At 37.9% G+C, this 25150-nt stretch overlaps 1 long non-coding RNA gene across 1 annotated transcript; it reads right to left on the reverse strand.

Moving 5' to 3' along the window:
* Positions 1-22070: 22070 nt before the first annotated feature.
* LOC139896680 (uncharacterized) lies at positions 22071-22908 on the reverse strand. Its single transcript, XR_011776318.1, has 2 exons — positions 22385-22908; positions 22071-22277 (listed from the first exon to the last, which is right to left on the reverse strand). It is a non-coding gene; the product is annotated as an uncharacterized lncRNA (long non-coding RNA).
* Positions 22909-25150: the final 2242 nt, after the last annotated feature.

Genomic DNA, 25150 nt, shown 5'->3' on the forward strand with positions numbered 1-25150 from the left:
ATTGTGGACAAAAGGGTCATATGGCTCGTGATTGCCCGAAACCATCATCTACAACCAATCTCACTTGTTTTAATTGTGGTAAAGATAGACACCGAAGGACGGAGTGTCCCGAGTTGCGGGGTGATCATGTTAAGAAGTTGGAGAAAGCGGCGGGTACGGCTCGGGGGCGAAATTATTTAATGACCAATGATGAGGCCAAGCAATCCAATGAAGTCCTCTCAGGTACTTTCATGGTTAACTCTAATCCGGCAAGGATATTATTTGATAGCGGTGCTAATTTGTCTTTTGTGTCGCCTCGATTTGTGTCTAAGCTTAACAAACCGCTAGCTAAGTCATCCGGTAGAAGTCGAAATAGCGGATGGCAAGACGGTGCTAGGGGTTGATGTGTGTGAGGATTATAATGTTGTGTTTAGTACCGAAACGTTTAAAATTGATCTCATTCCGATGACTTTGGGTGAGTTTGATATTGTTGTTGGTACGGATTGGCTCGATCGTTATAGGGTCGATATTGCATGCCACGAAAAGTTCATTCGCGTAAAGACCCCAAGTGGGGGAGAGTTGATTATTCATGGCGATAAGCGAAGAAGACTCGTACCATTATGCACTTATTCACGGGCGCAACGTTTTCTTAAGAGTGGTGGTATGGTTTTTCTTGCCCATGTGTTGATACTCGTGATGAGCCACCATCCATTCGTGAAATTCTGGTGGTTAATGAATTTGAAGATGTTTATCCGGATGAGTTACCGGGTGATCCGGCGGAAAGACAAGTTGAATTTTGCATTGAGTTGGTTCCGGGAGCTACTCCCATTGCTAACACTCCTTATCATTTAGCACCGACGGAAATGCAAGAGTTGTTAAATCAAACCCAAGAGTTGCTTGAAAAGGGTTTTATCCGACCGAGTGCTTCGCCTTGGGGAACTCCGGTTTTATTTGTGAAGAAGAAAGATGGTAGTATGCGGATGTGCATCGATTATCGGGAGTTGAACAAAGTGACGATCAAGAATCGTTATCCATTGCCTCGGATTGACGATTTGTTTGACCAACTCCAAGGTGCAACGTATTTTTCTAAGATTGACTTACGGTCCGGCTATCACCAAGTGCGGGTCCGTGAGGAAGACATAGAGTAAACGACTTTTCGAACACGTTACGGGCATTTTTAGTTTGTGGTTATGCCTTTTGGTCTTACGAATGCACCGGCGGCATTCATGGATCTCATGAACCGAGTGTGCCAACCTATGTTGGACAAGTTGTGATGCCCTGTACAAAACCATCGTGTACGGATCATCAACAACAGGTCCATTACAAGGTTACAACACTATATGCTGTTTTAAAACAAGTTTGCATTCATGGAAGGATAACGTTTTACAAAAGATAGCGTGCTTCTATGAATAGAAAGCGTTAACACAAGTACGTGACAATAAGGTCATTACAAGCCATTGTTCAAATGTAACATAAGTTTGAATACAAAGTAAAAAGTTTCGTAATTGAGACATCTCTAAGCATAGCAGCGGAAATCTAACACTGAGAGTCTAGTACTGCGGAAGCAACATACGTCTAAGCACCTAAGACATAACATGCTAAAAAGTCAACACAAATGTTGGTGAGCTATAGTTTAATTGTAACAGTAATGTAATGTAGGCCACGAGATTTCGTATTCAAAACAGTATGAAAAGTATATGTTTAACCGTAGGCACTTGGTAAATAACTTAACGTAAATATCACCCCCTAAAAGTACACTTGACGAGTGCGTATGTTTACGAAGTATTAAACACCCGTTAAATGCTAGCGCGACTAGCCCGAGTGGGGATGTCAAACCCTATGGATCCATATCTAAGATTCGCGTTCACCGGTTCAAAAATCAATGACTAAACGTTACCGAGCTAAGGGGAAAGTTTATGCCGTTATATAACCCACACATATAAAAGTTTAAGTACTCGTGCCTAGTAAGTAAAACATAAAAAGCGCATGTATTCTCAGTCTCAAAAATAGTTGAAGTAAAAAGGGAGCTATAACTCACAGTGGTAAATGCAGTAAAAGTCGATACGAGATAAGTAAGCAAGTAAGTCAATCTGAAAGGTCCTCAACCTAAGTCAAAAGCTACTAAGTTCCCAAAGGTTTGAAAGTACGTAAATTAAGTCTTAAGTATCATCATCATCAACATCATACGTAAAAAGTAAAGTAAGTTTTCAATCAAGAATAGAGACCAAAACAAAGGCTGACTTCGTTCAGCTTCTACGACCTCTATACAAACTAAAATGACGTGAGGCTAGTGGCCATGGCTCCGTATGTGAGTCCTCTAACGGCTGACCAATTTTCAGAACCTAACTCGTCTTCGTTTGACCGTGGCGACGGTTTAAGTGCGAGTAGGTCAGAATTTTCAGCACAACGTTACAAGGGCGTAGTGACTTTCGGAAGGCTATAAATCCTAAACCGTAAATCGGATTAAAACGAGTCTTAAACGAAAAGTCATCTACTAGAACCGAAATATCTGGAAATCAACTTTTCCAGTAGCCCAGGGTCATGATCAGACCTTGAAAACAGTAAACAAGTGCTCCGGTGGAATTCTTGGTGCTTGATGCTCATCACGGTTCTCATCCTTGATGCTTGTAACTTCAAGTGTACAACTCATTGATGTGTTAGCATCACTTTGACCAAGGTTTTACCATCAACACACAAGAGTCAAGACTAAGAATTTAAAACACAACTCATGTGAGAGTTTGAGCAAGGTGATGAACCAAAGTTACATCAATTTTCTTAGTTTCAACTCAAATGCAAGTCTTATTAAGCTATAAACTTAGAATCAAACTAAATAAGCAAGACCTTAAGCTAGAGAGCTTAGATCTTAACTAAGTATTAAAGATCTTAGACTAAAAAGTCTAGATCTCATGTTCTTGGTGAAACCCTAAGTCAAAACACTTAGACTTTCAACTTTACACTACCATAAGTTATGAAACTTAGATTTTCTAAAGTAAAGTGAACACAAATTAATGAACTCTTGTTTTAACAAGTTAGATGACCATAAGTTATAAAACTTAGATCAATATTTGATGAGTGAAAGTTATAAATTAGTAAGCTTAAACTTTCTTGTTCTTGAACTTTCAAAGTTAGACTTTGGTTACAAGATTTATGAGATCAAAGTTAACAAGTAATCTTTGACCAAGTAACTTATATAAATCGAATTCTATATACATAAATGATAAATTTAAAGTTAAAAATAAACAAGTTCAAGTTTTGATCCTTTATACAAAAAGATATCAAGTCACAAGCTTGAATCTTCATGAAATGAACTTTAAAGTTTCAATACTTGAACATAAAGAGGATCTTAAAGTATTTGATCCTTAGATTTGTTACAAGTTTCATGTAGAACCAAAAGCTACAAAGCTTTGATCCTTGTTCTTGCTTCTTTATCATAAAAGTGATTAAAGATTGCAAGATAACATGAGGATTTGAGTTATAAGAACCAAAATCCAAAAATAAATGAAGATGATGATGATTATTACGGTTTTGAAAGAAGAAAAAGAAGAGGGAAAAGTGTTTAAACCTTCAAGTTCTTCAAGAAAAGTTGAGAGAAAAGTTAGAGAGAAATTTGAGAGAAAAGAAGTGTGTGTTTTTGAAATGAAATGAGAGTGTTTGAAATGAAATGGTGGTGTGGTGGGTGCCCTTGTAGGCCGACGGTTTCATGGGGTGGTGGGGGGGACCATTTGCTTGCTATTGGGTGGTAGTACATGGTGGTGGATGTACATGTTGGGTGGCATGGAACAAAATGCTAAAACATGTAAGTAGTAGTACCAAGCATGCCTAACTTTGTCTTACACTCTAATTGGGTTTGTCTTATGCTTCATGGGCTAATTTAGTCCATTAACTAGTCCATTTAGTGAGTCCATCAAGTAAGTAGGTTGGGCCTTGGAAGTCCACTAAGGTATAGTCCATTAAGGTAACTAGTAAGCATTAGTAACCACTAAGCATAATTAAATAAGCCCTTAAGCTAAGTAATTGTTATAATAAATAACAATTAAGTTTACGTAGTCATAATATCCCAATTATGACAAAAGTTTACCGTGTACCAAGTACGTTTTAAACGATAAGTGGCACTAACGGTCGTAAACGCATTCAAGGATCACGTTAAGCAACTAAATACTTAAAAGCACGTTGTAAGGCATTAACGAAGGTAATTAACATAATTAATAATCCCAGAATAAAATCTAAATTAGTACGCACAAATACGCAGTTTTGTGAAAGTAATAAATATAAATAAAAGTTGAAAAGGTCGGGTCGTTACATTACCCACCTGTTAAAGAAAATTTCGTCCCAAAATTTAAGCTGAGGTAGATGGTGGAGTCGGGAAAAGGTGAGGATACTTCTACATCATTTGATCCTCTCGTTCCAAAGTAAACTCAGGTCCTCATTTTGCATTCCATCAGACTCGGACGATTGGAATCTTGTTACATTTCAAGGTCTTGACCTCACGGTCCATAATTTTAACGGGTTCTTCCACGAAGTGGAGTTTGTCATCAATCGTAAGCTCGTCAAGAGGGATGACAAGTTCTGGTTCAGCAAGACACTTCTTCATTTTTGACACATGAAAAGTAGGATGAACGGAACTCAATTGTGTCGGAAGATCCAAACGGTACGCGACGGGTCCAATACGCTCCAAGATTTCAAAAGGACCAATGTATCGCGGATTTAACTTTCCACGCTTTCCGAAATGGATTACACCTTTCCAAGGTGCTACTTTCAACATTACGCAGTCACCCACTTGGAATTCGAAATCTTTACGTTTAAGGTCGGCATAGCTCTTTTTTCGATCACAGGCCGTCTTGAGCCTCACTTGAATTTGGACAATCTTCTCAGTTGTTTCATGGACGAGTTCAGGTCCGGTGATTTGCTTTTCGCCTACTTCGGCCCAACAAATAGGAGAACTGCACTTACGGCCATACAATGCTTCGAAAGGTGCGGCATTAATACTCGAATGATAGCTGTTGTTGTAAGAAAATTCGGCTAGCGGTAAATGCTTCTCCCAAGCTTTCCCGAAATCAATAACACAAGCACTCAACATGTCCTCCAAAGTTTGAATCATGCGTTCGCTTTGTCCCTCGGTCTGCGGGTGATGTGCAGTACTCATGTCGAGACGTGTTCCCAAGGCTTCTTGCAAGGATCGCCAAAATCTAGAAGCGAAACGGGCATCTCGGTCTGAAATAATCGATAAGGGCACACCATGACGAGATACAATTTCCTTTATGTATAGTTGAGCGAGTTTTTCCATCGTATCCGTTTCTATCATGGCTAGGAAGTGAGCAGATTTGGTAAAACGGTCAATGATAACCCAGATGGTATCGTATCCGCCTACCGTGATGAAGTCCATCGTTATCCTTTCCCATTTCCATTGCGGGATTTCTGGTTGCTGAAGTAACCCTGATGGCCTTTGATGTTCGGCCTTAACTTTTGAACAAGTCAAACACTTCCAAACATAAGTAGCAACGTCCTTCTTAAGATTAGGCCACCAATACTGTTCCTTGAGATCGTGGTACATCTTACCGGCTCCTGGATGAATCGAATATCTTGACTTGTGGGCTTCGTCCAGAATAAGACTTCGTAAATCCCCATAACTAGGCACCCAAATCCTTCCGGCAAAATATCGGAGTCCAGTCTCCTTAACCTCGAATCAAGAGACGAGAATGTTCAAGTGTTCATGAGAAATATTCTCCTCTTTGAGAGCCTCATCTTGGGCTACTTGGATTTGGCTATTGAGATTCGAATGGATGGTGATGTTCAAGGCTCGGACACGAAGCGGTACCATTCTTTCCTTTCGGCTCAAAGCATCGGCTACAACATTTGCCTTGCCAGGATGGTAACGAAGTTCACAATCATAGTCGTTCAGCGTCTCGATCCACCGTCGCTGTCTCATGTTCAGTTGTTTCTGATCGAATATGTGTTGGAGGCTCTTGTGATCGGTGAAGATAGTACTTTTGGTTCCATAAAGATAGTGTCTCCACAGTTTGAGCGCAAAGACGACAGCACCAAGTTCGAGATCGTGAGTAGTGTAGTTTCGCTCGTGAATCTTCAGTTGGCGGGAGGCGAAGCAATAACCTTTGTTCGTTGCATCAACACACAACCAAAACCATGTTTCGAGGCATCGCAGTACACAATGAAGTCATCACTGCCTTCGGGAAGTGATAAGATAGGTGCGGATGTTAACTTTTGCTTCAGGGTTTGAAATGCAGACTCTTGTTCTATTGCCCAAAAGAACTTCTTCCCTTTGTGAGTCAATGCAGTTAATGGACGTGCAATCAGAGAGAAACCTTCAATGAATCTGCGGTAATAACCGGCGAGACCTAAAAATTGACGAATATGAGTAGGAGTAGTGGGGGTTTCCCACTTGCTGATGGCTTCGATCTTTGCGGGATCGACCTTGATACCTTGATCACTTACGACATGACCAAGAAATTGGACTTCCTTCAACCAAAATTCACACTTGGAGAATTTGGCATAGAGTTGCTCTTGTCTCAAGAGTTCAAGCATGAGTCGGAGATATTGTTCGTGTTCTTCTTCGCTTTTAGAGTAGATGAGGATATCATCTATGAAGACAATAACGAACTTGTCCAGGTACGGCTTGCATACGCGATTCATGAGATCCATAAACACGGCAGGTGCGTTGGTTAAACCGAATGGCATCACGAGAAACTCATAATGACCATAACAAGTTCGGAATGTAGTCTTAAATGCATCGCTCTCCTTCACCCTCAACTGATGATAACCTGATCGCAAATCGATCTTAGAGTAAACGCTGGATCCTTGCAGCTGATCGAAAAGATCGTCAATTCTGCGAAGGGGATACCGATTCTTGATCGTCAACTTGTTCAGTTCACGGTAATCAATACACATGCGGAAAGATCTGTCCTTCTTCTTTACAAATAACACAGGTGCGCCCCAAGGCGAAGAGCTTGGTTGGATGAATCCACGGTCTAGCAGTTCTTGCAGTTGACTCTGCAACTCTTGCGTTTCGGAAGGTGCAAGTCAATAAGGTGCGCGGGCTACAGGTGCAGCTCCTGGTACTAGATCAATCTGAAACTCTACTGATCTCGGTGGGGGGTAATTTTGGCAATTCTTCTGGAAAGACATCGGGAAATTCGTTCACTATTCGTACATCATCTACGCTTTTCTCCTCCGTTTCTAACTTCTTTACATGCGCCAGAACAGCAAAACGCCCCTTTCTCATAATCTTTTGTGCCTTCATGCAACTGATAAGGTTCAACTTTGGGCTACATCTCTCTCCGTATACAATTAATGGCACACCGTCTTCGCGTGGTATACGAATAATCTTTTCTCCACAGATGACTTCTGCTTGTACTTTGGACAACCAGTCCATGCCAACTATCACATCAAAGCTTCCCAACTTAATGGGTATCAAATCTATCTCAAATTCCGCTCCAGCTAAGTTTATAATACCTCCTCGGCTAATTTGGTCAACTTTCTCAAGTTTCCCATTGGCTACTTCAACGAGCATACTCTCCTTCAAAGGTACTAACGACCAATCTATCTTAGAGCAAAAATGTCTATCTACATAACTCCTATAGGCACCAGTATCAAACAAGACAAAAGCTAATAGTTTATTAATAGTGGATGTACCTGTGACCAAGTCAGGATCCTCACGGGCATCCATGGCATTCAAGTTGAAGACTCTCCCACGTGCTGGCCCGCCATCCTTCTTCTTGTTCGGACAATCATTCTTAAAGTGGCCCTGTTGGCCGCATTCAAACATTTCTTTGGCCCATTCGGAGTTATCCTCACAGCTGAGGGGTTAATCTTGCAATCCTTGCCGATATGTCTAGTCCGCTTACACTTTTCACATACCACGTTGCAGTACCCAGTATGATGCTTGTAGCATCTCTTGCACTGCGGAAGGCTACCTTTGTAGTTAGGGTTCGAGCTAAGGTTCGGGTTAGGATTCTTCCAGTCGTTGTTTCCCTTGAAGTTCTCATACCTCTTAGCTGGGTTTAGATCAAAGACCTTTTTCCTTGTTTCCGTCCCACTTACGTTTCCCATTACTAGTTCCCAACTCCGATTTCACCTTTTCTGGCTCTTTCTGGGTAATTTGATTCATCAGGGTGTGCACCATGCGCATAGCTTCCGGGACATCTGCTGGTTTCGAAGAGGTGACATTTCCCTGAATGGTCTTGGGGAGTCCCCACAAATACTGTTCCATTCGCTTAAATTCAGGAGTAACCATCGTGGGGCACATCAAAGTTAACTCCAAGGACCTTCGGTTATAGCCATCAAGATCAGTTCCTACAACTTTCAGTTCCCAAAACTCCGCTTCCATCTTCTGAAGTTCGGTTCTGGGACAGTACTCCTCGATCATAGCACTCTTAAACTCCTCCCGTGGTGTAGCAAAAGCCCCGTCAATTCCCTTAGCCTGGGCGAGTGTGTTCTACCAGGTTAAAGCGCCATCCGACAGCGTGCAGGAGGCGTACTTAGTTTTGTTTGCTTCGGAACAGTTGCTCACGCGGAAAACAGCTTCCAACTTTTCAAACCATCTAGTCAGCTCAACTGGCAGTACCACTGAAATTGTGGGGCTTGCAGCTCTGGAATTCCTTATAAGTGCACCCGTAATGAACGTTCTGGGTAGCCGGTGGAGCTTGGGGGTTGATATCCGCCATAGCTGCGGCTACTCGAGCAGCTATCATCTCCTCAATCTGTGCCGCTGTGGACGTTTCCCTTGGAACTCTTCCGTTTTCCATTGATCTTCTAAACAAAATTTCGACTTAAGTCAAAATCCAGCACCCAATATAAATATTATAGTATAAGGTAATCAACATGGAAACATCATAATACACGTTAACTAAGCAGGGCAAACAGCAGCAGATAGCACATAAGCCAACATGCAACATCTTAAATAAACATCGTATAATAATTAAACAACATTAAGTTCCATTCATTAATAAGAAGGTTGCATACATCTCCATAAGGTTCGTACAATACATGAATAAAACATGAAACTACTAACGGTATTACATAATGAAACCTAATACAATAGCCCTATGGTGATGGTGGGTAAATGATGTCCATCAGGTGGGTCATCTGGTCCTCGAGCTCAGTTACCCGAGCACGGAGGGTATGCACTTCCCTCGTCAGCTCCTCGACGGTGGGAGATGCTGGTAGGACAGGTGGTGCGGATGGTGCAGGTGGCGCCGGTGGTGCAGATGGTGCAGTGCCAGAAGTAGAAGGCGCATAACGAGTGACCTTACGCACGAATGGATCAGCAGGATATGGTACAACCCGCTTACGGGCGGTGACCCTAACCAACAATCCACGTGCGTTCATGAACTGCTTACCTCCATTAACCCCTGGAATAACAGTACCATCAAAGCGGTACCGCTTCTTCGGCGGGGTAGAGGGTGGCTGCACGGGCTCCTCCTCGGAGTCCTCCTCAGAATCCTCCTCGGGATCCTCCTCGCTGGTGTCATCGGATGATGAATCATCTGAATCATCTGAGGGTGGATGTGCCTGGCCGGTGGTCATAAGTCGATATCTGCCAGGTGGAATTGGCACGACACGTCCGTCAGCGGTGCGTCTGACCCAATGTCCACTCTCATTACGGAAAGGACCGTCTCCGTCTCCCCCAGGGATCACACTACCACCGGATTGGTGCTGTGGCTCCGGGAGTCTAAGGCTGGGTGGAGCTGGAATCTCCGCGGGATCCTCGTCTCCATCTGAGACGTCAATCAGGTCAAGCACGAGTCCACTGGAAGGTGAATCGCCAGAGTCGTCGGAGGGTAGCGGTGACGGGATCTGTGAGTCAGCAACAATGGTAGGTGATGCAGCAGACGAATCTGAGTCACTCTCCAAATCAACGATAATGGGCGGTATGTTCGACATCTGAACAAGGAAAAATAACTTTTTCCATGTCAGTAAGACATATAGCAAGCACGTAATTAGGCACTACAGCATCCTGGCAGTACATAGCATGGCAATATGAACAGTATTAAACAAAAGTAACATGCAATCAAAGGTAGATAGTAGCATGCAGTAGTGAAAATAAACAGTAGCATACAATAAGTCCACATGGCAGTAAAAGTAAGCAGTAGCATGCAGCAAGTTCCGCAGAAACAAGTAAACAAGCAAGTTGTAGATTAGTCCTATTAGCGAATCCTACTCGGCTCGGTCAAGACTCCCTAATGCAACCTAATTCCCTACAACCATTGCTCTGATACCAAATGTGATGCCCCATACAAAATCATCGTGTACGGATCTTCAACAACAGGTCCATTACAAGGTTACAACACTATATGCTATTTTAAAACAAGTTTGCATTCATGGAAGGATAACGTTTTATAAAAGATAGCGTGCTTCTACGAATAGAAAGCGTTAACACAAGTACGTGACACTAAGGTCATTACAAGCCATTGTTCAAATGTAACATAAGTTTGAATGCAAAGTAAAAAGTTTCGTAATTGAGACATCTTTAAGCATAGCAGCGAAAATCTAACACCGAGAGTCTAGTACAGCGGAATCAACATACGTCTAAGCACCTGAGAAATAACATGCTTAAAAGTCAACACAAATGTTGGTGAGAAATAGTTTAATTGTAACAGTAATGTAATGTAGGCCACGAGATTTCGTATTCAAAACAGTATGAAAAGTATATGCTTAACTGTGGGCACTTGGTAACTAACTTAACGTAAATATCACCCCCTAAAAGTACACTTGGCGAGTGCGTATGTTTACGAAGTATTAAACACCCGTTAAATGCTAGTGCGACTAGCCCGAGTGGGGATGTCAAACCCTATGGATCCATATCTAAGATTCGCGTTCACCGGTTCAAAAACCAATGACTAAACGTTACCGAGCTAAGGGGAAAGTTTATGCCGTTATATAACCCAAACATATAAAAGTTTAAGTACTCGTGCCTAGTAAGTAAAACATAAAAAGCGCATGTATTCTCAGTCCTAAAAATAGTTGAAGTAAAAAAGGGAGCTATAACTCACAGTGGTAAATGCAGTAAAAGTCGATACGAGATAAGTAAGCAAGTAAGTCAGTCCGAAAGGTCCTCAACCTAAGTCAAAAGTTACTAAGTTAGTAAGTCGTTCCCAAAGGTTTGAAAGTGCGTAAATTAAGTCTTAAGTATCATCATCATCAACATCATACGTAAAAAGTAAAGTAAGTTTTCAATCAAGAATAGAGACCGAAACAAAAGTTGACTTCGTTCAGCTTCTACGACCACTATACAAACTGAAATGAAGTGAGGCCAGTGGCCATGGCTCCGTATGTGAGTCCTCTAACTGCTGACCAATTTTCATAACCTAATTCGTCTTCGTTTGACCGTGGAGATGGTTTAAGTGCGAGTAGGTCAGAATTTTCAGCACAACGTTACAAGGGCGTAGTGACTTTCGGAAGGCTATAAATCCTAAACCGTATATCGGATTAAGACGAGTCTTAAACGAAAAGTCATCTAATCGAACCGAACTATCTGGAAATCAACTTTTACAGTAGCCCAGGGGCCTGATCAGACCCTGAAAACAGTAAACAAGTGCTCCGGTGGAATTCTTGGTGCTTGATGCTCATCACGGTTCTCATCCTTGATGCTTGTAGCTTCAAGTGTACAACTCATTGATGTGTTAGCATCACTTTGACCAAGGTTTTACCATCAACACACAAGAGTCAAGACTAAGAATTTAAAACACAACTCATGTGAGAGTTTGAGCAAGGTGATGAACCAAAGTTACATCAATTTTCTTAGTTTCAACTCAAATGCAAGTCTTATTAAGCTATAAACTTCGAATCAAACTAAATAAGCAAGACCTTAAGCTAGAGAGATTAGATCTTAACTAAGTATTAAAGATCGTAGACTAAAAAGTCTAGATCTCATGTTCTTGGTGAAACCCTAAGTCAAAACACTTAGACTTTCAACTTTACACTTCTATAAGTTATGAAACTTAGATTTTGTAAAGTAAAGTGAACACAAATTAATGAACTCTTATTTTAACAAGTTAGATGACCATAAGTTATGAAACTTAGATCAATCTTAGATGAGTGAAAGTTATAAACTAGTAAGCTTAAACTTTCTTGTTCTTGAACTTTCAAAGTTAGACTTTGGTTACAAGATTTATGAGATCAAAGTTAACAAGTAATCTTTGACCAAGTAACTTATATAAATCGAATTCTATATACATAAATGATAAATTTAAAGTTAAAAAAAACAAGTTCAAGTTTGGATCCTTTATACAAAAAGATATCAAGTCAAAAGCTTGAATCTTCATGAAATGAACTTTAAAGTTCCAATACTTGAACATATAGAGGATCTTAAAGTATTTGATCCTTAGATTTGTTACAAGTTTCATGTAGAACCAAAAGCTACAAAGCTTTGATCCTTGTTCTTGCTTCTTTATCATAAAAGTGATTAAAGATTGCAAGATAACATGAGGATTTGAGTTATAAGAACCAAAATCCAAAAATAAATGAAGATGATGATGATTACGGTTTTGAAAGAAGAAAAAGAAGAGAGAAAAGTGTTTAAACCTTCAAGTTCTTCAAGAAAAGTTGAGAGAAAAGTTAGAGAGAAATTTGAGAGAAAAGAAGTGTGTGTTTTTAAAATGAAATGAGAGTGTTTGAAATGAAATGGTGGTGTGGTGGGTGCCCTTGTAGGCGACGGTTTCATGGGGTGGTGGGGGGACCATTTGCTTGCTATTGGGTGGTAGTACATGGTGGTGGATGTACATGTTGGGTGGCATGGAACAAAATATTAAAACATGTAAGTAGTAGTACCAAGCATGCCTAACTTTGTCTTACACTCTAATTGGGTTTTATCTTATGCTTCATGGACTAATTTAGTCCATTAACTAGTCCATTTAGTGAGTCCATCAAGTAAGTAGGTCGGGCCTTGAAAGTCCACTAAGGTATAGTCCATTAAGGTAACTAGTAAGCATTAGTAACCACTAAGCATAATTAAATAAGCCCTTAAGCCAAGTAATTTTTATAATAAATAACAATTAAGTTTACGTAGTCATAATATCCCAATTATGATAAAAGTTTTCCGTGTACCAAGTACGTATCTCGTTTTAAACGATAAGTGACACTAACGGTCGTAAATGCATTCAAGGATTACGTTAAGCAACTAAATACTTAAAAGCACGTTGTAAGGCATTAACGAAGGTAATTAACATAATTAATGATCCCAGAATAAAATCTAAATTAGTACGCACAAATACGCAGTTTCGTGAAAGTAATATATATAAATAAAAGTTGAAAAGGTCGGGTCGTTACACAAGTCGGTAATTGTGTTCATTGACGACATACTTGTTTATTCTAAGAGTATGAAGGAACATGAACACCATTTGCGTGAAGTGTTGAAGACATTGCAGAAGGAGAAGTTGTATGCTAAATTCTCCAAATGTGAATTTGGCTAAGGGAAGTGCAATTCCTTGGCCATATTGTAAATAAAGATGGTATTCAAGTAGATCCGGAGAAAATAGAGACGGTGAAGAATTGGGAAAAACCGACTACGCCTACAGAAATTTGAAGTTTTCTCGGATTGGCCGGTTATTATCGTCGGTTTATCAAGACTTTTCTAAGATCGCTTCTCCTTTGACGAAATTGACAAGAAAGAACGTAAGGTTTAATTGGGATAATGAGCAAGAAATTGCTTTCCAATGGTTAAAGGAGAAATTGTGTCAAGCTCCGGTGTTGGTATTACCGGAGGGAATTGAAGATATGACGGTTTATTGTGATGCCTCATTAAATGGGATCGGGTGTGTTCTAATGCAAAGAGGTAAAGTCATCGCTTACGCCTCTTGACAATTAAAGGAACACGAAAGGAGATACCTGACTCATAATCTTGAATTGGCGGCGGTGGTTCATGCATTGAAAATTTGGCGCAACTATTTGTATGGTGTCAAGTGTACGATTTATTCGGATCATAAGAGATTGAAACATCTCTTTAATCAATGAGATTTGAATTATCGTCAATGTAGGTGGATGGATGTGTTGAAGGATTATGATTGTGAGATACTTTATCATCCGGGTAAGGCGAATGTAGTCGCGGATGCGTTAAGTCGAAAGAGTCAACATCCGGCAATACGAGTAGGATCGTTACGCATGATTATTACTAACGATTTTCTTATGAAGCTCGGTGAGATTCAAATCGAAGCTTTTGTTAACAACAAACATGAGGAACGAATCATGGGACAAACGGAGTCCATTACCTTAGGCCCGTATGGTTTGTTGTCCTTTTAAGGTAGAGTATGGGTACCTAAGATGGGCGATTACCGAAAGGTGCTACTTGATGAAGCACATAAGTCAAAGTATTCCGTTCATCCGGGTGCAACAAAGATGTACCTTGATTTGAAGAAGGAGTATTGGTGGCCCAGCTTGAAAAGTGATGTTGTTAAGTATGTTGAACAATGCGTCACGTGTTTACAAGTTAAGGCCGAACACCAAAAGCCGTATGGTATGTTACAACCGTTGGAAGTTCCAAAATGGAAATGGGAGCACATTACCATGGACTTCATTACCAAGTTACCAAAGACGGCGAGAACCCAATTTGATACGATTTGGGTGATAGTAGATCGATTGACGAAGAGTGCCTTGTTTCTTCCCATTCGGGAAACGATATCATCGGAGATTTTGTCCAAGTTGTTTATCAAGGAGGTGATATCGAGGCATGGGGTTCCTATATCTATTGTTTCGGATCGAGATACTCGTTTCACGTCTCGGTTTTGGAATAAGTTTCATGAAGATATGGGTACTCAATTGAAGATGAGCACGGCGTATCATCCTCAAACGGACGGTCAAACCGAGCGTACGAATCAAACGTTGGAGGATATGTTAAGGGCGTGTGTTATTGATTTCGGTGGTAGTTGGGATGAGCACTTGCCTGTCATGACCCGTCCAAATCCATCCGGACGAAGTCCATATCGATTATAAACGATTCACAACAGTTAATTACATCGCGAGGTACTTGACCTCTATATGATACATTTTACAAACATTGCATTCGTTTTTGAAAAGACAATCTTTCATTACATCGAAAGTTGATGATATGCATACCATTTCATAATATATCTTACTATAATTGACTTAATAATAATCTTGATGAACTCAACGACTCGAATGCAACGTCTTTTGAAATATGTCATGAATGACTCCAAGTAATATCACTAAGATGAGCATAAGCACAGCGGAAGATTTCTTTCGTACCTGAGAATAAACATGCTTTAAAGTGTCAACCAAAAGGTTGGTGAGTTCATTAGGTTATCATAAATAATCATTTCATAATTTTTAATAGACCACAAGATTTCATATTTCCATTTCTCATAAACATACGTCCCGTGCATAGAGACAAAAGTATCATTCATATGGATTGAACACCTGGTAACCGACATTTACAATATGCATATAAGAATATCCCCATCATTCCGGGATCCTCCTTCGGACATGATATAAATTTCGAAGTACTAAAGCATCCGGTACTTTGGATGGGGCTTGTTGGGCCCGATAGATCTATCTTTAGGATTCGCGTCAATTAGGGTGTCTGTTCCCTAATTCTTAGATTACCAGACTAAAAAGAGTGATATTCGATTCGATAATCCAACCATAGAATGTAGTTTCGATTACTTGTGCCTATTTCGTAAAACATTTATAAAAGCAGCGCATGTATTCTCAGTCCCAAAAATATATATTGCAAAAGCATTTAAAAAGGGAGCAAATGAAACTCACCTAATGTATTCTGTAGTAAAAATACATATGACAACATTGAACAACTGAACAATACAGGGTTGGCCTCGGATTCACGAACCTATATCATTTATATAAATATTAAAACATATAATCGTAATCAAATAAGTTATATATATTTAGTTATATTTTAAGATTTACTATATATATATATATATATATATATATATATATATATATATATATATATATATATATATATGATATGATTCAATTTAAAATTTATTTATATATTATTTGTTACTTAATAATGATAACATTTCATTAAATAAAATAGTATCTAATATTGGTATAGATGTACAATATATTTTTTTACATAAATGTCCTTGTTTATTAAGTAATATTTTTAATAATAGTAATAATAGCAATAATAATCTTAACCTTAATATTAATGGTGATAATATTTATAATAATAATACTTATGATAATAATAATAATGATTTTAATAATAAAATGATATAAATTTTTTTTTTAATAAATGATAGTTTATTAAAAAATGATCATCTTAATAATAATATATCTTAATAATACTTATTAATAATGGCAATGATGCTATTCATATTATTTGTCATACAATACTTAAAATAATAATAATTTTAATAATTATAATAACATTAATAATAATAGAATAATAATAATAAATAGAATAATATAATATAATTGTAATAATAATAATTATAATTATAATTATATTTATACTTAATAAAGGAAATTGGGGTTTCCTTCGTCGGCTCAAAAACAGATCGAATAAGCAGGGTGCAACGTGGGAACGGGTTAGGGTTCCTCGATTCATCAATCGATCAAACGATCACCTATGTTCAGGGGTTTATTTGCTCATCATTAACCTCGTTCAAGCTTTAAGCAACACGAATCGCAGGTCGTCAATTCGCTATATCAGATTCATCGTCGTTCCTTCTTCATCAATTGATTATGTAATCGATTCTTTAATTGATCAAATAGGTAAACGATTAGGTGTTGTTTTTCTTAATTTCTCTAAATCCCTTCATAATTTAAGTATACATTTTATTTATTTATTTATTATTATTATTATTATTATTATTATTATTATTATTATTATTATTATTTTTATTTTTATTATTAGAACAATAGCAGCAATCGAAGATGTTCTTTAAATTATCGTGGTCCTCTTTATCATTCACAGTTCTTGATCTTTCTCTATCGAACTCACCAGAATTTCTATTGTTTAATTGAGAATTTGATATGTTATTTTCGATTGTTAAATTGTCAGAATTTATAAAGGTTAATTAAATTACTCTTTTGCTAATTGAAGATGATTATTATGGTATATACCTTCTCAAAGTGATTTGATTCGAGCTGTAGGAGTTTAAATGGTAACCTGAAACAGAAAGCAAAAACAGCAGCATCATAAAGATGTAGGTGGTGAAGTGGGTTCAAGAGGTTGATGGTTGTGGTGGTGTGTTGGTTTTCTTTGCAGGTTGAACAGAAAACATATAACCACAGCAGCCGGGGATGATCGTGCAGCAACACAGATGGTGGTTTGGTGTGTTAAGTGAAACAGAAAGCAGATGGTTTAAACTCTACTAGCAGGAACGAGTAAATTTTAGATTGATTATCGAAATGGGTTTGGGTTGAATATGGGTAACTGGTGTTCCTGGTCAAACAGGTTGCCTCTTTGGCCATTTTTGACTTGTTGTTCATTGTCAATGTAACAAATTATAAATGACTTTGTTTTGGTCTAGTATTTTATAGTTGTTGAGTGTGTTGGTACCTGACAGAAACATAGCAGCAAATAGCAACAACTGGACAGCAGTAGTAGCGAGCAGGTGCAGCAACTTATTTATGTTTTTGTGCAGTTTTGATGGTAAACAGAAGAGAAACGAAGTATAGCAGCAGCTGCAGGTATACGTGTGTGATTGTTGGGGTGTTTTTAACACAGAAAAATAGTAATTGGGTTTTGGATTATGTTTGGGCTACAGAGGGTAATTAGCAGCTGCACAGCAATCGATCAAGCATGTATATGTCTCGGTTAGTATAGAAGAGAAGGAAAATAATGAAGTTTCTAGGTGTGTATTGGTGTATGGTTTGTAGAAGTTAAATAAAAGAAGAGATTATGCATGTTTGATATCATCATATATGTATATGTATATTCATGTGAACAAAAAACAAAAACAAAAATATCATTGGAGCCCCTAGTCTTGACTAACAATATCAACTGCATGATTATAAATAAAGTTATATACAAGTGGTTGTTTGAAAAAGATAGTGAAAAGGAATTGAGATATTTTATTTAATACATGAATTGATCGATTACATAGTGTAGGTGGTATTAATTTCTCAATCAGACAACAAAGTAAAGAAAAATAAAAATAAAAGGTGATCTTGATAGGAAACAGAATTTTGGATATATATATATGTGTTGGATTTCGATTCTAATTGTAAAGTTATAGACAAGAAACACGTTTGCATACAGTTTGATAGATACCAACTCTGAATCAATTTCCTTTCCTTGATTTTTCCTTTTATAAAAGTAAAATTAATAATAACCACTCTATTAATAATACAAAATGATAATATTGAATATTATTATCAATAATAACATAATAATAGTCCAAGTAGTAATAATTATCCTAATATTAATATTAACTAAAATGATAATTTTTAATAAGTTCAAATACCAGTAATAACAATGATATTAATAGTCTTATAAATGATATTAATAATACTACTAGTTATAATAATAATATTAATATTATAATGATATTAATAATATAACAACTTATTCATATTAAATTTTATAAATATATATTTTATACTAGGCTTAATACTATAAATAATTGATATTAATATTAAAAATAATATTCATGAAAGTAATAATAATAATTTTAATATAATTTACTATAATACAATTTATTAATTATATCTTATTTCCAAACTATCATATATTGAATACGGAGTTAGCCGGGGCTTCTTCCTCGAGTCTTGTCATGATCGCGCACTCGACGAAAGAGCTTTACAAGCGGCATTGCCCTTCTTCACTCACGCGATATTGCTGGATCGGGCTTTCGCCCATTGTCCAAGATTCCCCACTGCTGCCCCCCGCGGGAGTCCGGGCCGTGTCTCAGTCCCAGTCTTTAATATCTATTAATTACAATATATATAACATTTCTTTTGTATAAAATTTATATATATTTACATACAATTGTTTGTGAATCACCTGGAATAGTCTAAGGTCAAATAGTTTCATGTAACCTGTTCTAAAAATTTAAAGACTCAACTTTACAGACTTTGCTTATCGTCTCGAAATCGTATAAAGATTAAGTTTAAATTTGGTCGGAAATTCCCGGGTCATCACATTGCCTTTGGTGGAATTCTCATACAATAATAGTTACCATGCTAGTATTGGAATGCCACCTTATGAAATGCTTTATGGGTGTAGGTGTCGAACTCCTATTTGTTGGGGTGAAGTGGGTCAACGAGAAATCGGGAGTACCGATTTGGTTTTAGAGATGAATAGTAAGATTGAGATGATTCGGGCTCGACTTAAGGCGGCGCAAGATAGACAAAAATCTTATGCCGATAAAGGAAGGCGACCGATTGAGTTTCAAGAAGGTGACATGGTGATGCTTAAGGTTTCGCCATGGAAGGGTGTTATTCGGTTTCGAAAACGAGGAAAGTTAGCTCCTCGGTTTATTGGTCCTTTCAAGGTTTTGGCTCGTGTTGGTGAGGTTGCTTATAGACTAGAGTTACCCGAAGAACTTGCGGAAATCCATAACACATTTCATGTTTCCCATCTCCGTAAGTGTCTTGCGGATGACTCGACTCGGGTGCCGTTAGATGAGATTGCTTTGAACAACAAATTAGAGTATGTTGAAGAGCCGATTGCAATCCTTGATGAAAAGGTTAAAATGTTGCGAAACAAGGAAGTTAGAACTTTCAAGGTGCAATGGCGACATCGAAAAGGTTCCGAGTTTACGTGGGAATCCGAAGAGTTTGTTTTGGTTTACCTTCCAGCTTGTCATGCGGTTTGGATCGCGAGGACGCGCTCCGATTCAAGTGGGGGAGAGTTGTAACATCCCGTTTTCTTCATACATGTCTTAAGGTACATATTTAATCGTTAGAACGTTATATTTCGTTTGTATATGTGATTAAATGATTTAAAGTTTTAGTTTGATGTACACGATATATATATATATATATATATATATATATATATATATATATATATATATATATATATATATATATATATATATATATACACTTGAGAATGTATGCATGTATAAGTATATGCATGGGGTTTGATGGTGTTAAGTCGAGTGAGGCTTTATGGTGAAGTTTAGATGTATATAAGAAGCGAGAACGAAGTGAACAAGTCGTGTAAATCAATAGTTGGTTTAAGTTGTCGAAATTGGTCAGATGGTGCCCTTTGTCGCGTCGCGGTGAGGAGGGGTCGCGCCGCGACGATGAACTAGAACCAAGATCAGGAGTGGATAAAAACAGCTCAAAAATTGTGTGATATGCCGCGCAGCGGAGAATCGGGGTCGCGCCGCGACCATACTGGCGATCTGATTCGTTTTTCTGATTTAAAAAGGGGTGGCCTAAGGGTATTTTCATCTTTTCGCGTATGGATCAGATTGTGGCTCAAATACCAGCCACTTATCTCATTTCTTCATTTTCTTCTCTTTTCTTTCTCTATTTTCTCTCAAAACACAAAACCCATTTAGATTCAAAGTGAGATTTGAGGGTGAAGATTTGTGATTCAATCTTAGGAGCAAGAAAGAAAATTGTTCTCCTCGTTCTTAGTTACGATTTGATAGTGTTGGTAAGTCTTAACTCCGTGTTTTGAGTTTTAGTTGATTTATGGCTAGGGTCTGTTCATTTGGGACTTGTAAGACCCATTTGGGGGTTAAATGGGTGAATTTGGGTTAAATTGATGTAAGGAAACACTAATAGCTATAATCTAGGGTTTGGTCATGTAAATTGAGGTTTGTAAGTGTTAATTGTGTTGTTAGTCACTAATACACTTGTAAAATGATGAAAGATTTGTAAATGGGTTAAGTTTGACTAAAATTGTAAGTATAAGTGTTAAAATGGGTCAAATGGGCAATTGTTGACCTATTTGGGTAGGATGGGTATGAAATACCCATAATTTGTGTTAGTTGGTGTTAGTAGCCTTTAATCACTAGCTTTTGGTGATTGATGATGAGTCTTGACCTTTAATGGGCCGTTTTGGTGTAAATGGGTCATTTAATGCATTGGTTCATTAAATGCTCAAGAGTTACGTGTTGGTGGTTGGTTCCACTAGTTTGTTTGCTGATTTGGTTACTTAATGTATTAGGTACTTCGCTTGAAGCTTTCGGAAGTGTTTAATCACCACCGACGTGATAAGGTAAGTGGAATAATTATATGCGTGCATATATAATGTATTTATTTGTGAAGCATGAGTTGTGAAGTGTCGACGTGTTAAGACACCACATCTCACGTGGCGAGTGAAGTGTCGACGTGTTAAGACACCACTCGGGGGTGAAGTATCGACGTGTTAAGATGCCACTCCAAGAGATGTAATGGGTAAAGTGTCGACGTGTTAAGACACCACCCGGGGTGAAGTATCGACGTGTTAAGATGCCACACGTGGGGTTAGTGTACGACGTGTTAAGTACCCTAACGGTTGTTATGAACACCGATGGGAAATTCGAGTACCATTCCTTTGTACTATTGGTTAACCATGGTTGGGCGTTGTAATGTAGCATATTATATTGTTCGAGTTATATGCTATTGTTATGCTAGCTTGTGTGGTCGAAGGTTTAGCATTATACTTGTGATGGTATGATTAATTGTATTGCTAGCATGTATGCGGTAAATGTGTAAGTGATTGCATGTAAGTAGGTTATATATGTAAACGTATAATTATTGCATTCACTAAGCATTAGCTTATCCCTCTCGTTCTTTACTTTTTAGATGCAGGTATGGAGAAAGGGAAAGGGTTGTTGGGCACTAGTTTCCCCTTGTTGGATGCTTGTTGAAGCTTTTGGAAGTCGACCTAGGATTTTGGGTAGTTTAGCCTCAAACCATGCTCGGGTGTCGTTTGGATTAAAACTATCATGTTAATGGGTCGAACTTACATTACATTTGATTAAGGGCCTTCGTGCCTTCTTTGTAAACATTAAACTTGTTGTATTGTTTTGAACGTGTTGTATGGAACGGTTTACATAATGTTACCATTTAATTGGGCGGTTTATTAATTTTAAAAGAAAAAATTTGTCGTGTTGAATACGGGTTGGGTTGTTTCACATATTGGATCCATACTTTAATTAGGAATTAGCTGTTAGGACTTTTGTATATAAAGAAACACTTAGCCATGTAAGTTGAATCAATTCAAGTTTATAAAAACACAAACTGATCAATACAAATTACCATTACAATCTTTAATTCTTGAAAATAAACATGGTATCAGAGAGTACGGTGTAGATCGAGGGATCAATACAACCGTTTTTTTAGCTTCAATCATTTACCAGAAAAAATTCAAGCTGCCATGTCAAGAATTGACGGTAGCTCGATGAACATAGCTGCCATGTCAAATAATGAAGGTGGCTCAATTAATCAAACCAGCTGCAACGATTTCAACACACAAAGTATGAAATCCAAACAATCAAGGCTTATCAGAAACACTTACCTTAATGTTCTCTGTCATTCACCACCGGTTACCATCAAAACCGAAGAATTCATAGTCAACCAAGAAGGTAAAAAGTTGAAGACGTCTGAGATGGCGGCAACGGTGGGGACTGGAGAAACCGCCGAGACAATCGTGAGGCTACCGGAAACGGCACTTCAATAATCAACCAGAAAAATCACTATTTTTTAGCTCATATATCAACGAACGGTAAGTTGAACTTTAATCTCTCATCTCAAATACATAGAACAGCTAAAAGGGTGAAGATAAAACCCTCAAGCCCTAATTGTGCATATAAATTGCAAAAATCTGGTCGAATGGGTGAGAAAAATACCCTCAAACCATATTTATAAAGCCAAAACCCAACAATCGGTTGGAGCAAGATGGTTAAACCCGAATTACTCTTCTCAGATATTGATTGATGATGATGCAAGGATAAATCCTGATTGTTCATCTCAAAAAACGATCAGAGAGAGGGTTTAATCCCATTTTTAGCTCAAAATTTCTCCATACGGCCAAAAGGGAGAATAAACACTTGAACCCTAATTTTTCATATCCATGTTTTATGTCTAAAATGGTTAAACCCGGTTCATTTGTGAAATTAAATGAATCATCCACTTTACTGAACCAATGCAATTTGACTAAAGCCCAATGTTATGATAGAAAAATGAACCAAGGCCATATTAAAGTCCATAAAGCTTTTAAATGTCAAAAGGCCCAAAATCCCTTATTTTTTACGTCTTATCAAATTACATATTTGCCATGTAGTAGTCCTCAAAATATGAAGACAACCCCCAATATTTTACAATCTCATACAAATGACAGTAACTTTTCCAATAAAACTTTAAAATCTTATAATTTAGATACTCAAGCTTTTCAAGGAACGGCTAATATTGTTACAAGCGGAATTAAAAATAGTGATTGGATTTTTGATTGCGGTGCAACTCACACCATGAGTTTTGAAAAATCCGACTTTTGTTTCGAATCACAACCCCGGATTAATAAAATTCAAACTGTCAATGGGGGGATTGTACAAGTAGAAGGGGGTGGAAAAATCGAAATTACTCCGACTATGAAATTATCTAATTGTTTATATATTCCAACTCTGTCTCATAAACTATTATCTGTTAGCCACGTTACAAAAGAATTAAATTGTTCCGTGTTATTACACCTCACCTTCTGTATCCTTCAAGATATTAGAACTGGGGTGATTATTGGGTGTGGTACCGAACGAGGCGGGTTGTACTATGTGAACGAAGTAACCCAACAAGGTACCGTTATGCTTGCTCACGGAACACCTACGAGGGAAGCTTGGTTATCGCATAGGAGGTTGGGTCACCCATCTGCCGGATACTTACATGCTTTATTTCCAAGTCATTTTCCATCCAATGTTACTTTAAATTGTGTTGCATTTTGGCTAAAAACCACCGAAGTACTTTTAAACCTAGTACTACAAGGAAAGATGTACCTTTTGCTTTAATCCATTCGGATGTATGGGGTCCTGCACCGGTTATTGGGGGAAAAAATTTTCGATATTTTGTCCTATTTATTGATGACCATTCACGCATGACTTGGATTTACTTTTTGACTCACAAATCTGAAGTGTTTGAAAAGTTTTCCCATTTTTATAAAATGATACAAACCCAATTTAACAAGAATATACAAATTTTGAGATCCGATAATGGGGGTAAATATGTCATTACTTCAATGAAACAATTTTGCAAAGAAAACGGATTATTCACCAAACATCTTGCGCTCACACTCCTGAACAAAATGGAGTAGCCAAACGAAAAATCGACTACTCTTAGAAATGACAAGAACTTTATTAATTGAATCTAAAGTTCCGAAGAGTTTTTGACCCGAAGCTCTTGCTTCTGCTACCTATCTTATCAACCATTTACCTACTAAAGTTTTGGGCACAAAAACCCCTAAAGATACTCTTTCCCAATTCCATACCCTCCCGACTTCCATACTCTTTCCATGCCTTTCTACATGGTGAACTAAAAGAAGAAGTATATATGGAAGCTCCTCCGTGATTCTCCGGAAACTTCAAAAATGGGGAAGCTCCTCCATGATTCCACGGGCTTGGTTTGGGAGATTTACTTTATTTATGAAAAAATGTGATTTCAAACAAAGTAACTCGGATCATACTCTCTTTTTTAAATGAAAAGGAAATTTAATTACATGCTTAATCATTTATGTTGATGATATGATAATAACAGGAAATGATAAAGAGGAAATATCCAACTTAAAAATGAACTTATTTACGCTGCATTCTGGAGTTTTTCTTTTGACAGAAAGGAAAGAAAACGGACAGATTAAAAAATAATAGTGATTCTCGAGTTTTTATTTTAAGCGGAAAGGAGAAGAGAGTAGATGATTAGAAATGATAGTATAGTTATATTTTGTTAACAACACTCTCCACCCATTTTTGAGCGGATTAGGAAGGATAGTAAAACACTCTCATCCCCTTTCTTTTTCACTCCTTTCAGCTGAAAAAAGAACTCGAGAATACAGCCTTAAAGAATTTGAAATGAAAGACTTGGGCAGACTTAAATATTTTTTGAGGATTGAGGTATTGCGATCCCAACAGGGAATATTTATCTGTCAAAAGAAGTATATTCTTGATTTTCTTGCAGAGACATGTATGATTGATTGCAAACCAGCTGATACTCCAATGATTCCAAACCAAAAGCTATATATGGAAGATGAAGCTGATCTTGCTAATAAAGGGCAAACCAAAGGATGGTGGGAAAACTCATCTATCTT

The sequence above is a fragment of the Rutidosis leptorrhynchoides genome, chromosome 3 (genome assembly GCF_046630445.1).
Source record: "Rutidosis leptorrhynchoides isolate AG116_Rl617_1_P2 chromosome 3, CSIRO_AGI_Rlap_v1, whole genome shotgun sequence".
Taxonomy (NCBI): Eukaryota; Viridiplantae; Streptophyta; class Magnoliopsida; order Asterales; family Asteraceae; genus Rutidosis; species Rutidosis leptorrhynchoides.